Source organism: Colius striatus, chromosome 9 (assembly GCF_028858725.1).
Source record: "Colius striatus isolate bColStr4 chromosome 9, bColStr4.1.hap1, whole genome shotgun sequence".
NCBI lineage: Eukaryota > Metazoa > Chordata > Aves > Coliiformes > Coliidae > Colius > Colius striatus.
In genome coordinates, this window is record NC_084767.1 from 34,797,666 (window position 1) to 34,811,317 (window position 13,652).

At 38.2% G+C, this 13,652-nt stretch overlaps 1 protein-coding gene across 2 annotated transcripts in view; it reads left to right on the forward strand.

Annotated features, from left to right (window-relative positions):
- The window catches only part of BMPR2 (bone morphogenetic protein receptor type 2), a 115,693-nt gene that overhangs the window by 58,795 nt on the left and 43,246 nt on the right, over window positions 1–13,652 (forward strand). The window lies entirely within an intron of this gene.

Here is a 13,652-nt window from a genome sequence, read left to right on the forward strand (position 1 = left end):
CCTTTGAAAAGTCTGGCCTGTCTATTCGGTCATGGTTGACAGATGACTTTGAGCGGTAGAACTGGTCTTTCATCAGGCTGTTGAGAATTCTCTTCAACAGTTTTACAGTCCTTTGAAATCTGATTTCTTTCTTTTGCATATCTCTGATAGAGGTTAAATGTTTGAAGAATACTGGTTTGAGCAATGTAGTTTTCTTTACAGATTAGATTACCTGTTATTTATCATAAAATCAACATCGCATGTGGATCCAGATCAAGGGATCAGACCCCTTAACCTCTTATTACAGCAGCAGCATCATGTATAGCAAGCACACTGTTATCTTGTGTTCGAGGAATTAAGTATCTGTAAAGAAACTGAGTTAGTGGCCTGATCTAAACATTTGGATAACCTTTTCTAAATTAAGACTTGTGAAAGAGAAATTGAATAGAGACAGATATGTAAATAGAGTTACAAAACTGTTTCTGAATGTTGAGAGTTCTTTATCAATGAAAAGTGGTTTGTGAAATGAAGATGTCGTTAATTGAGTAGTATTTACAGCTATTGAATGCAAAAAGAATAATTTATGTTTAGGAATTATATTTGCATTAAACTCTAAGAGAGTGGAGATAGTTATGCTTTCAAAAGTAATTGTAGGATGGAGTCTTTGTAAGCAATTTTGCTCAAAACGAGGGCTTGGAATGCTAAGAAAAAGCACAGTCTTTTACTGCAAAGGGTATATAGTATAAATGTGTAGAGATTTGATAAGACATGGTGTCTCTTGACTGCTAATACTATTTGTAGAACGAGTGAAGTATCACCATTTTTGTAATCAATGTCTGAGCTCAACACTGTGCAATGCAGAACACACTCTATTAGACTCTGGTAATAGTCATTGGTTTAGTTCCTCTGATGTGACTGGAGTTAGTGCTGTGCAGGGGATTCAGACAGGAGAAAAAAGTATTAAAATAATTCCTTGTCCCATTTTGTTTCTCCAAAACAGGAAAATAACTTATGCTCAGGCTTCTCCAAGGGTAGAAATTACAAGCAGATATAATTCAGTTATTCGGTGATAAGATCTTCAAATAATTTTCAAGTGGAATTTTTAATACTGAAAGATCTAGCTTGACTTGCAGAGTGGGGTGGAGAAGGGAATTTATAACATAGCCCTTAATTCACCCAACTGTAATTGAATTGTGCAGCGTATATTTCTGCTGACTCAGAAACTGTTTTGTGTTACTGTGTCACGTTCCATTTTCATATACAAGTTTGGCTCTAGGCATAAGCAAAGTAGATTGCTGCCTAGCACAGTTGTCTGTCAGCTTTGAGTAGGTTAGGAGATGAAGATTGGCCATTCCAGCAGTGAGAAAGGCTTCATTTGCCACTCTGGTGCTTTGTAAAACTCTTACTGCTGCATCTGACAGAGCTAGGGATGGTCCTGGCAGTGTACACCCAAAGCACTGTAGATGTTCTAGGAAGCTAAAAGGGTGAAAAAAAAGTGGGAATCTGTGGCACACAGACCTCTGCAATATTGCTGACTCTGGTTCCAGGCATTGGAGTCTAGACCCATGGTCACTTTCCCAGCCCTCTTGGCTCCTTCCAGAACCCATTTGAGGACAGAATCTTGCTTTGGCAAAATTAAATATTTATGAAATTGTTGGGAAACTTTGAATTACCTGCTGGATGCCTTGAGCACTCTTTGAGCCTCTCTGTTGAAGCTGTCAGAATACTTTAAGGATGTTTACGGAGCTTAGCTACACAAGCTCTGGCAATCTATGTTACTATACCTTTTGTGTGTGATCTGTGAACATATAATAATCATATGGGAGATCTTCTGCAGAAGATTTTTTCAGTATAGCCCGTGACCTATAAGAGCACTATTTCATATGTATTTTTAATAAGGCATTAAAATTTTTTTACAGTGATTAGTTCTTGTATGACAGAAAGCAATGCTTTATGAACCTGTAAATTTCAAAGCAGATGTGACTAACATATGGTTAATTGTGAAGCCTGATGAATTCAGCCAACAGTCAACAAAGTATTTGTAAATGTTTATATGCTGATTTCCAGTAAAATCACTCAGAATATAAAGTTCATGGAATAACAAGTAGAAATTCAGCTATAGTTTAAAAACTAACAGAACCTGAAAATGCTACTAATCAATCTAATCAATTAAAAACTTGATTAGGAAGGAAATGGAGGTTTTCTTGTAAAAATATTTGCCTGCAGCTATATGAAGGAAAGCACAGAATACTGTTACACTCTTGAGCTGGAAAGAAATCCAGAAAAATAATGCAGGAATAAAAAAATTGTGCTTTTTGCATTTTTTTCTAGAATGATTAAGAATGGTATATTGAAAGATGTAGATAGACTGTAAATCATTCAAGAAGACTAAAAGTAAGTTAATTATATCTTAACGCATTAGAAATAACAAATTGTTGTCCTGAAATGTAGCAATTCTCTTAATTATTACATTATTATTATTTTTATATCATTGTTGTCTTTTAAGGATGTCAAAACAAGTTTATCTTGCAACTACATCTGTGCAGAATGGCTTACCTGTTTTTAAAGTTCGTATTTGGTGTGGGCATATATGTAAGTCCATTCTATCTTGTAACAAAGGTTTAATTAAAATGAAAACTAAGATAAAGACAAAGAGGTTCTTGAAGATTAAGTTTAATCTTCACTGCTTCTAAATGTGAAGCTGGTATTTAAAACAACCATACATCTGAGTAATCATAACATTCTTTTCTTCTATCTTGAAGATAATCCAGGCAGATTGGAGTTGTTGCTTGCTAGTCCCTTTAACTAGAGTTGTGCTGATGCTGTAGGGTGGTGTGCAGTCTAGAGCCCACAGTCTGGAGATATTAAAAATACAAAGATTCAGATAGCTATTTCCTGATGCCAGGAGAAACAGAGGTTGGAGAATATTGTTTATTTCAGATCTGAAGATTTGCCTGTGGAGTTTGCAACTACTGAAGTACAGTTCAAAAAAAAGCTCTCAATCTCAACCTAGGCTTTCACTTTTGGGAAAAAAATATACTTTCTTATACTTTGCTAAATCATTCATGGGTAGGTTGACTAATTATTCCATCTTCTATTTAAAGAAAAAAAAAAGGACAAAATAAAAGTAAATCCATCAACTTCAGCCAAGGTGCGTATGTATCTTTTAATCTGACCTAAAAAAGGCCAATTAAGGCTTCCAGGGTAAATGCTTTGAGATGTGTGTTTACTCTATTGTTGTGGTCAAATATTTATTTTGAATCTTTTAAAATATCTGCTTCTCGTGTCTACAAAATGCTTCCTAAATTCTGAGACTGTTTTGAAGACAACTTTATTAGTTCTGCAGTCATTCATAATGGCCATTTACATAGCTAAAGAGGCAGATGATCTCCCTTATTGGTCATAAATAGACTACTGTAATGAAACGTTCACGTTAAAATAACATCACGATTAAAGCAACAAAGCTGTTGTGTTTTTTTTTCCTCAAGGCTTCGTTCCTGGCACTGCAAAAAATAAATTTTAGAGCTACTGAGTATTAAGAATATGGTTTTGCATGATAGGTGATGTATTTGCATGATATATGGAAAAAATTCCTGGCAGCAACAGTTGAGCATTACTGGTACATATTATTGTTGAAATGATGGAGGGTTTTCTCCTCACAGCAACAACTGATGGCTGCAATTTTTAAAGCATTTAGGAAATGTGTTAAACACTGAGCACTGAGATTTGGATATAAAGACATTGCCCCACAGAGTTAAGGAAGTTGGTATTGCTTTATTTTGAAACACTGACAGATGGGATTTTTTTTCAGTGTATCATCCTGGCCTTTCTTTGACAGCTTTATTGCTATGTGTAGAAAATATGTATATAAATATTTGGTTTTTAAGTGCTCACAGTATTCTGTGGAAACTTTCAGGAAACCTACCGTTAAAAAAAAATCTTTAAAGCATGTGACTGGATTAGGTTAATTGAGGCAGTAATAGACAGTTTTCATCCAACTATTGCTTTTGAGAGGATATTAACATCTATAAATAAGCATTTTCCCTTACTTGCAGTATATTTGGTTTTCAGGTGATTTGGATGTGTAGCAAAGGGGAAATTACAAGCATTTGTGAGGTGGTAGATCTTCTGTCTTGAAAGATGGAGGCAGGACTGATCCACACAAAGATTAAACTTTGGACCCTTTAATGAAAAAGGAGTCAGTCGGATCATCTTCAATGAAGAGATAAGGCATTGTATGTCGTTAGCTTTTGTACATTATCTTATAAGATAGGGAAGGAAACATTAAGACAGTAACTAAGGGCCTTAACATCTCAGAAAAAAAGCCCAAAATGAAACAGATTTGCTTTGAGACAGAGAAGTATTTGGTGCAAGAGTCTGATACTGTGCCTCCTAGGAAGTTATTTTAGGGTGCTGTAGAAAATGAACTGCAGAAGGAGCTGCACATGAATGTGCATGGAGATTTCTAAAGGTGTGTCACTGTTAAATGAGGCTACATGTGGAGCAGCTAATAGAGGGGGAAAAATTCTTTAAGATACTGACAATAATGAGGAAATATTTTGGATTTTTGGCCAGCTGTTGATAAATGTGTGTTTTCTTGAACCTTCAGTTGCCCGTCTGAAATTTAATGCATACTTAAAATAAATTGTAAAATAAAATAAATAAAATAAATTTATTTTTCTCCTGTTCATTTGATTACAGGAAGTTAATGGTGAAGGAGATTGTGACACTGGATAGATATTGCTACAAATAGTACAAATAATATTTTGGAAATGTGCGCTAATTAAAGCGGTTTCTTGTGTTGTTGCAACTGAGGGAAAGATGATAGTATTGTGGATGAATGTTGGAGAGAAAAAGTAGAAGTGAAAGTTGTGAAAGTGAAAGAGCAAACAATATTAAAGCAATTAGTATAGGATGTTATATAGAAATTAAAGTGAAAGCCTTTGTTTCTCTACAATTGGTGGAAGATTTTGCAAATCCAAGATAATGGTAAAGCTTGTTGAGTAACTTCAGTGATCCTCATTAGAAATGGATCTATCAAAAACAGAATCTCTCAAAGATTGTTGGTAGCAGTGCTTAATGTTTTAACTTCTAAGACATTGTAGTCTCCTAAAATTGCATCTTTACTGAATTTAAAAGTAAAGCTTTGATGCGCAGTTGGATTCTGAATATGAAATTTTAGTTGTGAAGGCAAAGCCTACTTAGACAGGAAAGTATACATGTAAATTTTTTCTCTTACAGAGATGTTTCATCAGGAAGATGAAATCAGAGTGTTTTATTTGCATTGAGATTAAAATGTTACAGAAAAATTTAGAAATGTTTTAATATTTCTGTTATGCACCAAAAGCATAAAATGCTAAACATTGTGTTGACATAAGAACAAAAATGTTTATTTGAAAAAGAAGAAACATTTAAAATAGTTTTTAAAGAAAAAACTCATGTATTTTTGAGTACATTCCCTATTGCTTTGTCATACCACTGTTTGGAGCACAGTTAAGAGGAGAACTATACAGGGTAACTGCAGAGTAGTGCCAGCAGGAATTAGTACTGTCTTATTACTTGGAGGTCCAAGAACAAAAACCTTTGCAAAGTTCTTTAAAAAAATCTGTTGGAATCTCAAAAAAAAGATTTCTGGATTTAAGGACAGATTTTGTCTTTACCTTGACACTGCAATAGTGTGTTTGTGAAGTGCTGTAGCTGCTGTTTGTTTCAGAGGGCTAAAAATAATTTAATCTTAGAGTCCTTGAAGATCTTAATTCTTAAAATGAACATAACTTTTAGCTTTTTCATTTAATATAATTGTCTGATCTGCATCTTTGTCATCTTTCAAGTGTCCTGCATATTTCTCATACTCTACAGGAAATATTTTATGTGAGTTTAAGGTCTAGAATAAAACATCAGTTTTCTGAAATATCAGTAATTTTTGCTGCCTTTAATAATAGTGAAAACATACGTTTTAAGCCAACTAGTGTCTATGAATAGGTAATTCACAGTTCTTACATCATGTGCAGTTCTTGAGGCACTAATTTCCATCTCTGCTGGAAATTAGTTGCTTATAGTTAGTGTGTTTTATGCACTTACAAGCATTTAAAGATCTGCAAATATCTTTGGGTAATACAAACATAGTGAAGACATTTTTTACCATTTACTGAGAATGCTGAGTATCGTCTGACTTGCATATTGTTGTATAATAAATTTAATGTCATAATTAGCAGATATCTGTTGTGACTGCACATTGGGGCTTTATTGTGAATGCCTTATAGACACAAGGCAATAGTAGATAAGGCTCATAAGAATGGAGTCTTTCAGAATGCACGAGTGGAAAACTGGACTGTAAATAAAAAGGGTAGTAGATAAGGAATTGTTTTTCCTTATCTCTAGGCAAAATGGACAGCAGACAAGGATGCCAAATTTTGTATGTCTTTATTTAGATGCTGCAATATACAATGTAGTACATGTATACAATATCAGCATTATTCCAAACAAATCCTACACTGCAATTTAACAACCAGGTAATTTTAGAAATAGGAGCTTTCTGGAAGGCAGATAGATATATCAGGACACTTTATTGACACATTCTAGACTGATAGACTTTCTTTCTGATGTAGTAGTAGTAATAGGCTTCTATTAACTGTTTGACCTACCCCAAAAATTTTAAGACTAGATACTATAAATCTTAACAGTTCAGAGTGAGTTAAGACTACACCACCATGGAAGTGTGTCCCCTTTGAAGACTTGCAAATGTGGTTAAGTAACACCCCTCATTGAAGTATACTGAGTTAGCCAAGATACTAGCTGTACGTTGTGATCATTACCAAGTAAAATTAAAACACTTCTTATATTTTGTGAATATTCTACTTGTCTATGTCCCTGTGCTTTTTCAAACAACATTTATTTTCACATTGGCTTAGATAATATCGTCCTCTCCTTGTCTTGCCTTGCTAAATGCATCTTGCAGTGAGCAAGAGTGGCAGGAATGGCTGTGCACAGACTTCACTGCTACAACTCATGACAGAGGGCATTAGCTTCAAAATGCCACAGCTATATCTCCTTGGGCAGGCTGGAGCTGCTAGACTCTATGAGAATACTGCTACTCATAATCCCCTTTTCCTGTGAAGTTATTCTAGTAGTGTTCCTCATCTTTGATTTGCAGTATGGCTCTGTCTTATTTTATGTTGAAATGCATGCAGTTAGGATTAAAAAGAAAATGAACTCTGCAAAGTTCAGTTACAAAGCACTGCTGCCAAGTGCTACTAATAAATACCTTGTCATACGTTTTGGCTGTCCCAGATACAGTAGTGATGAGAAGGGTCTTTGTCTGTAGACTACTGACATAGTAAGAGGTAGGCTTGGGACTGGAACTGTTAAGCACAAAACAGAAGAGGCCTTATAAATATTTAGTCTGTTATTGACTGTTCAGTACTGTTAAGATCATCTCTTCAGAATAGTATTTCCATCATGGAAAACCTTTCCTGTTTTTCTCTTGCTCCTTAATTAGGCATCTTCAATAAGTCTCACTTGTTTCTGTCCATTATGCTACACTTGCTGACAAAAACGTGATCCAGTACTATGGTTTTGTCCCATACATATTACCCCCTTGATTTTGGAACTGGTACAATTTAGAAAGAAAACTTTAGATTCTTGGCATTTGCCATACACTTAGAACAGCACCCTGTTAGACCAGCTACTTTGCAGACTTACTTGAGCTGCATACATAGGTCAGTACAATGGAAGTCAGCCACCACAAGGAGATTGGAAGTCCAGACAAATGACCAAAAGATGTTGGCTCTTCAGAGCTGGTCAGTAATTGCTATTCTCTTTTGACCCTTTGTCATTAATGTTTTTTCTGCATCTGAAAAATACTGTGATCCTGAAAATCCAGTAGATTACTTAACATTGATTTCTGAGTCCTTTCTTTATGATATAGCATACAGTGCAGTCTTCAGAAAGGACACTGGAGTTAAAACACTAGTGGTCTTTCAATCTGGCACAATCTTACTTGTGGGTAGAAAAAGTGTTTTGTTTTTAACAAAGGGATAAGTTATTTCTAAGCACACTTGAATTACTTTTAGACAAAGCCTTTAAAACAGTTGGAATTCTGTCAGGTGTCAGGCGGCTCCTGCAGAGGCTGGTGTAGAGCAGGCAGTGGGCAGGCATAGCTGCAGTCCCTGCAAGACAGGGAGCAGGAGCTGTGCGGCAGCATCATGCAGGCCTAGCTACTGGGTCGGGTCTGGCTTGCAGATGCTGCAGTCAAAGACTGAACTCAGGGCTGTCTATACTTATCTTTATATATATGCATTAAATGATTTTTCTTCATGGGATTTAACTTCCTTTTATTGCTTTCGCAACTGTGCTGTTGGAGCATCTTTCAATGGGAGTATAAAAAGGTTGGGAGCTGTACTTGACATAAGCTACAGTTTATCTCTTTCCCTCTGCTGTATCAGACAAGAATCTCTGCATGTGAATCAATCCTGAAGATCGGGGTTTTAAACTTTTTTTCTTAAAAAGAAAGAGTCCTGTCCTTTTTATTAATAAAGCGAATTGCAAATTCAGGTAAGTGCCTCAGGTGTTTAATTGTGAACCTGTGACTAGCTCTGCAATTCCAAATGTGAAGTTTCGTAACTCGGCATCTAGCTCCTCACATGTGTCATCTTGGCTATAGGTGTTTCTTATTTCTGGAGAACTAAGCTGTTGTGGCTGTTTTTAGGTCACAGAGATCTGAGATGATATTTTGACTTTCTGGCTAACAAACTATGTGCTTGAAAAACAAACAGTTTATAGAACATGCAGGGGAACCTATGCAGACAGGAGAGCATTGCATTGGTGTGCTCATGATTATGTTACTCCAGATTATACGCCAATTGCATGTTTTTTCAGAACTGACACTTTCAAGACCAAATAATTCCTATTGTTGCAGTCTGAATAGGAGATGGTGACAATATATTCACTAAAATCTTGCAGAAGATTTCCATTAACATAATTGTATTATTGAAAATCCTTCAGGCAAACAGAAATTGAAGCTGATAAAAGACTGTATTTATGTTGACTATATAATTGTCATGGTTTGACGTGTGACAGCCTTTTCTGGTAAGGGGGTGTAAAGATGGCTCCTGTAAGAAGTTGCTTGAAACTCTCTCCATCTCTGAGCCAGACCCACTTCTGGTGCTGAGCCAATTAGATGCCTTCATGATCACTTTTTAAGAAGAAGCTGGAAGAGGAGACTTTTTCCTGTTTCTTCTTTCTACTGTCCCTTCTTCTTCTCTGACTGGTGGTGGCGAAAGGAGTGGGAAGAGTGAGAGAAACAACCATACAGTCTCCAAGGTCAGTGATGAAAGAGAGGAGGAGGTGTGCTGGTGCAGAGACTCCCCTGCATTCTACAGAGAGGACTGGTGAAGCTGAGATTTGTTTGCATTTCATTAAAGATGTCACATCAAGGACAAAGACTCATTTTGATAAAGACCCCGTATTGGAGCAAAGACTCATTTTGATAAAGAAGACACTGTGCCAGGGGCAGTGACTATGGTCAGAGGAGGCTGTGTCCTGTGGAAGGGGCCCAATATTCACAGAAGCTGTAACTGTGGGGAGGAACCCACGACAAAGAAGCTCATTAAAATTATGCCCAGAAGAGGCTATGTCCTGAGGGAGGGACCCTGTATCTGCAGAAGCTACAACTGTGAGGAAGAATCCATACCAGAGATATTCACTAAGGACTTGTTCTGGTTTAGCAAGGAGCAGCTTTTGGCTTAGTAACAGGGGGAGTGGGTTGCAGTGAAGACCCTCCGCCGGCTCCTAGGTTCAGACCCACCTCCGGCCCGGCTGGGCAAATCTGGCGCCTCTGCAATCACTATTTAGGGGACGGGAATTTGAAATGCGAGTGGGGAGAGGTGAGAGTGATACAAGATGGAGGCGACCACGCGGACCCTTCAGCCAGAGAAGGAGGAAGGAACGAGAAGCAGTAGACCGGAGACCCTTCTGCAAGCCGTGGCGAGAATACAAGCTGTGCCCCTGAAACCTATGGAGATCCGTGGCAAGACTGAGAGCCACCAGCAGCTCCGTGTGAGTGAGCCCTGACGGGCGAGGGACTGTGTGGGGAGACGGCCATGGCCCAGGCCGTGCTGGAGAGCCTGCGCGCCGCAGAGCAGCCCCACACGAGAGGCAGAGACGAGCTGCAGCCTTTGGAATAAGTGCGCATCGGAGCAGCCCGTGCAGGTCTGCCATGCTTGTGAGTTACCCCACGGACTTGCAGGGAGGACTGGTGTGGAGTTCACCCGTCCTGAGGAGGGACAGATGCCAGAAGCTCTCGGAAACCGACTAACTGAAACCCCCACTGCCTGCCCCCCCGAACCGTTCGGGGGGGGCAAGGTAAAAACCCCGGGATCAGGGCTCTGAACCCGGGAAGAGGGGAGGTGTGGCAAGAGGGTGTTCTTAAAAAGGCTGGTTGGACTCTTCGTTGATGTATTACTCTGGGTTGTTTCATTTTGGTTATGTTTTGGGTTTTTGGGGTTATGTTTTAGTTGATTTTGCATTAAATTATTTTCTGTTTTCTTCCCCAAACTGAGTAGCCTGGTCTGTTTTGTCCTGAACCTTAAGCAGCAATTAAGCCCTCCCTGCCCTCGAGCAATCCTCAGCCTCTTCGGTACTCGAGGCTAATCGTGGCCTTTGTTCCCTGATGGGCCTAAACCATGACAGGACTGCATCCCATGCGAGGGACCCTGTATCGGCAGAAGCCGTAGCTGTCAGGAACAACCCACATGAGAGAAGTTTGTTGAGAACTGTGTCCTGGGGCAGGAACCCCGTGTTGGAGCAGGGGAAGAATGCCAGGAGTCATCCTCATCTGAGAAGAGAGAAGTGGCAGAGCCCATCTGTGAGAGACTGACCACATCCCTCATTCCCTACTCCCTGAGCTGTTGAGGGAGGAGGAGTTAGAGATATCAGGAGAAGTGAGCTGGGCCCAGGAAGAAAGGAGGGATGAAGGAGGGAGGTCTTAAGGGTACTGGTTGTAATTTTCTCATCATCCTACTCCCTTTTTGCTTTTATTCCTTTCTGTTTCTTGTAGAATAAACTTTCTTACTTTCCTCTTTAAGTCGAGGACTGGAGTCTGTTTTGCCCAGGACCAAAATCGGCAGCGAGCCCTCCCTGCCCTTGTCTTAATCCACACCAACCTTGCTTATCTTTTTACTGCCGTTTTGCTGGGGCCTCTGCCATCCTAACGAGGGTGAGGGGAATGGGGGACACTGAGTGAGGGACTGTTGTGGTGCTGCTGTGCTAGCTGGGCCATACCACGATAATAACCGAGAAAGCTTACTGTTGTTAATAGAGTAAATTAGGATGAGGAGAATTCCTGAAAATGTTATAAGGACATATATAAAAAATGTAATGAGTAGAGTTCATCAATCCATAAATACTTCTGTATACCCATATGGAGTTTTTATGTCTTTTAGTTTTATCTTGAGAATTCTGTGGTATTACTCTTCCCAGACACATTGCAGTTTTGTTCTTTCCATTACAGGTTTTATGATGTTCATTCCTTATGTGTTGATGTATGCCATTTATTATTATTTTCGCTGTTTCATATTTAATACATAAAATGAACAATGCAGTGTTGCTATGTACACTAATGCCTAAGTATTAGAATAATGAGATGGTAGTGTGTCTATTTTTGTGTGTGACAGACTTTCCCTTGTTGCAGTTCTCATTAGGACTGAATTTGTGGTAGGAAATTTGACTTTTAATGCCAGCAGAAATCTGCAGTGTGTGTGTGTGTGTATATATATGTATATATTTTAACTTCCATGTTTTCAATATCAGAGTGATGTATGGATCTTTCTAAATACTGAATGTCATCAGTTTTAAGTGGACAGTCCATAAATTTCTTTCTCAGAAGTCTGTTTTGATTACCAGTGTTTTATTTTGAGATACCAAGGTATTTAATCTGTAAAACATTTAATAATTTGAAAGAAATCAATATATTCATTAGTCTTAAAAATCTAACTTACACAAGTTTTACCTTTTTACACTTAACTTGTATATTGTACTTCCATAAAAAATTGATTACTGGAAGAAATTTTCTGTACAGATATGCCTAAAAGGGGAGAAGTTAGAAAATCAGTCTCAATGGGCAAGGAAAGATATTGAAAGAGAGAAATGTGAGGACTTTCTCTTGCCTTAACATTTTTCTTGTGCCTTAGGGTTTTTTTCTGGTTTTAGAGTAGAAAGAGAGATTGGACATTTTCTGAGAGGTCTGAGGAAGGACTGCTTTTTCTAAGTCATCCAATACGAAGTTGCATTGAGACTGAATAGGAGTTTGTGATGCAGTTCTTTTAAATTCTTTTGGAAGTTCTGGTGAGTTGGATTCGGTGTTTCAGCAGTACAATTTTATACATTCAGTCTACAAATTACTGCTTTTATGTTTCTTGGCCTTAGGCCAATTATTTCCTTAAAGTTTCCGAAATATCTGTGGATAACATTAGACAACTTTCAACTCTGGTCTGGATATTGGCCTTCTTGACTGTCAGCAAGAGGATCATTTAGTTACTGCTTGGAGGCTTTTAAGTATTTTCATTCACTAACAAAAAATTCCTTGTTTCAGATATTCACATTGACTTTGAAACTGTACGTACTTTGAGCAAGGGTAAGATATCCTTGCATCCTGTTAAAAGCACTTCTTACTTTTGTAACACTTGGGCAGGAAATACAAGTGTTGGAGCTGTAGCAGTGGAAGTTACATGTTTTCCTATGCTAAATGAAAATATTTCCACTTATTCGGGAGTGATGATTCAGAGCCCTGTCTATCTTTCACAAACTCTGTATGTGTATTTAAAGGATTACATGGCTGATATGTGCTCTAGACAGCTGGACCATCTATGTGGGACCACTAAGATCATTGTTGCTTGGTTGTAGCTCTGTTTTTCCCACTAATGCGTAACTCACTGTAAAAGTAGTGATGTGTGACAGAGAAATAGAATGTTAAACATCAATAAATTAGTGCAAATATTATAAAATACAAGTAGGGGCTTTATATCTTATGTCCCTTTCAAGTGGGAGGTTCTACTGTTTAAAAGAAAACCCAAACCAAACCAACATGCACACAGAAGAGCCCCTCAAAGAAATGAACCCCCAAACACCCCCCTAACAAAAAAAACCCCACAACAGATAAAACAACCCCCAAGAATGGAGAAAACACCCACATTCCCACTGACATGAACTCTTGAAAGAAAGGTAGACATCTAAACTACAGCAAATTCCAGTTCATTATATTCTAACTGCTGTTCTCTTTTCCTCCATTTCTGTTCTCTGATGATATAATTGCAGTGAGTAAGGCAAAATGGATGGTGCGAACTCAACCACAGTGAATTACACTTAGCAATGTTCTTCCTTTGAATGCAGGCCCAGACACTGCTGTTCCGCAATGCTATGGGAAAGCAGAGAAAACTTGGTGAAAACATTGCCAAATAAAGCAGAGAAAGCCTTCAGAAGTCAGTGACAGAAGAACATACAGAAAATATTTAAACAGGTCTTTGAAAAAGTTTCTAATTGCTCTGAAGACTGATTTGGGATTCTCTGCCTTCACCAGCACTGTCAGCAGATTAGTCATGCACTTGATAGCTGTGGAGATGAAGCTGGGAAGTGTCTGCCACCACATGTAGGTTTGAGTGAGCAGAGCACTTCACACA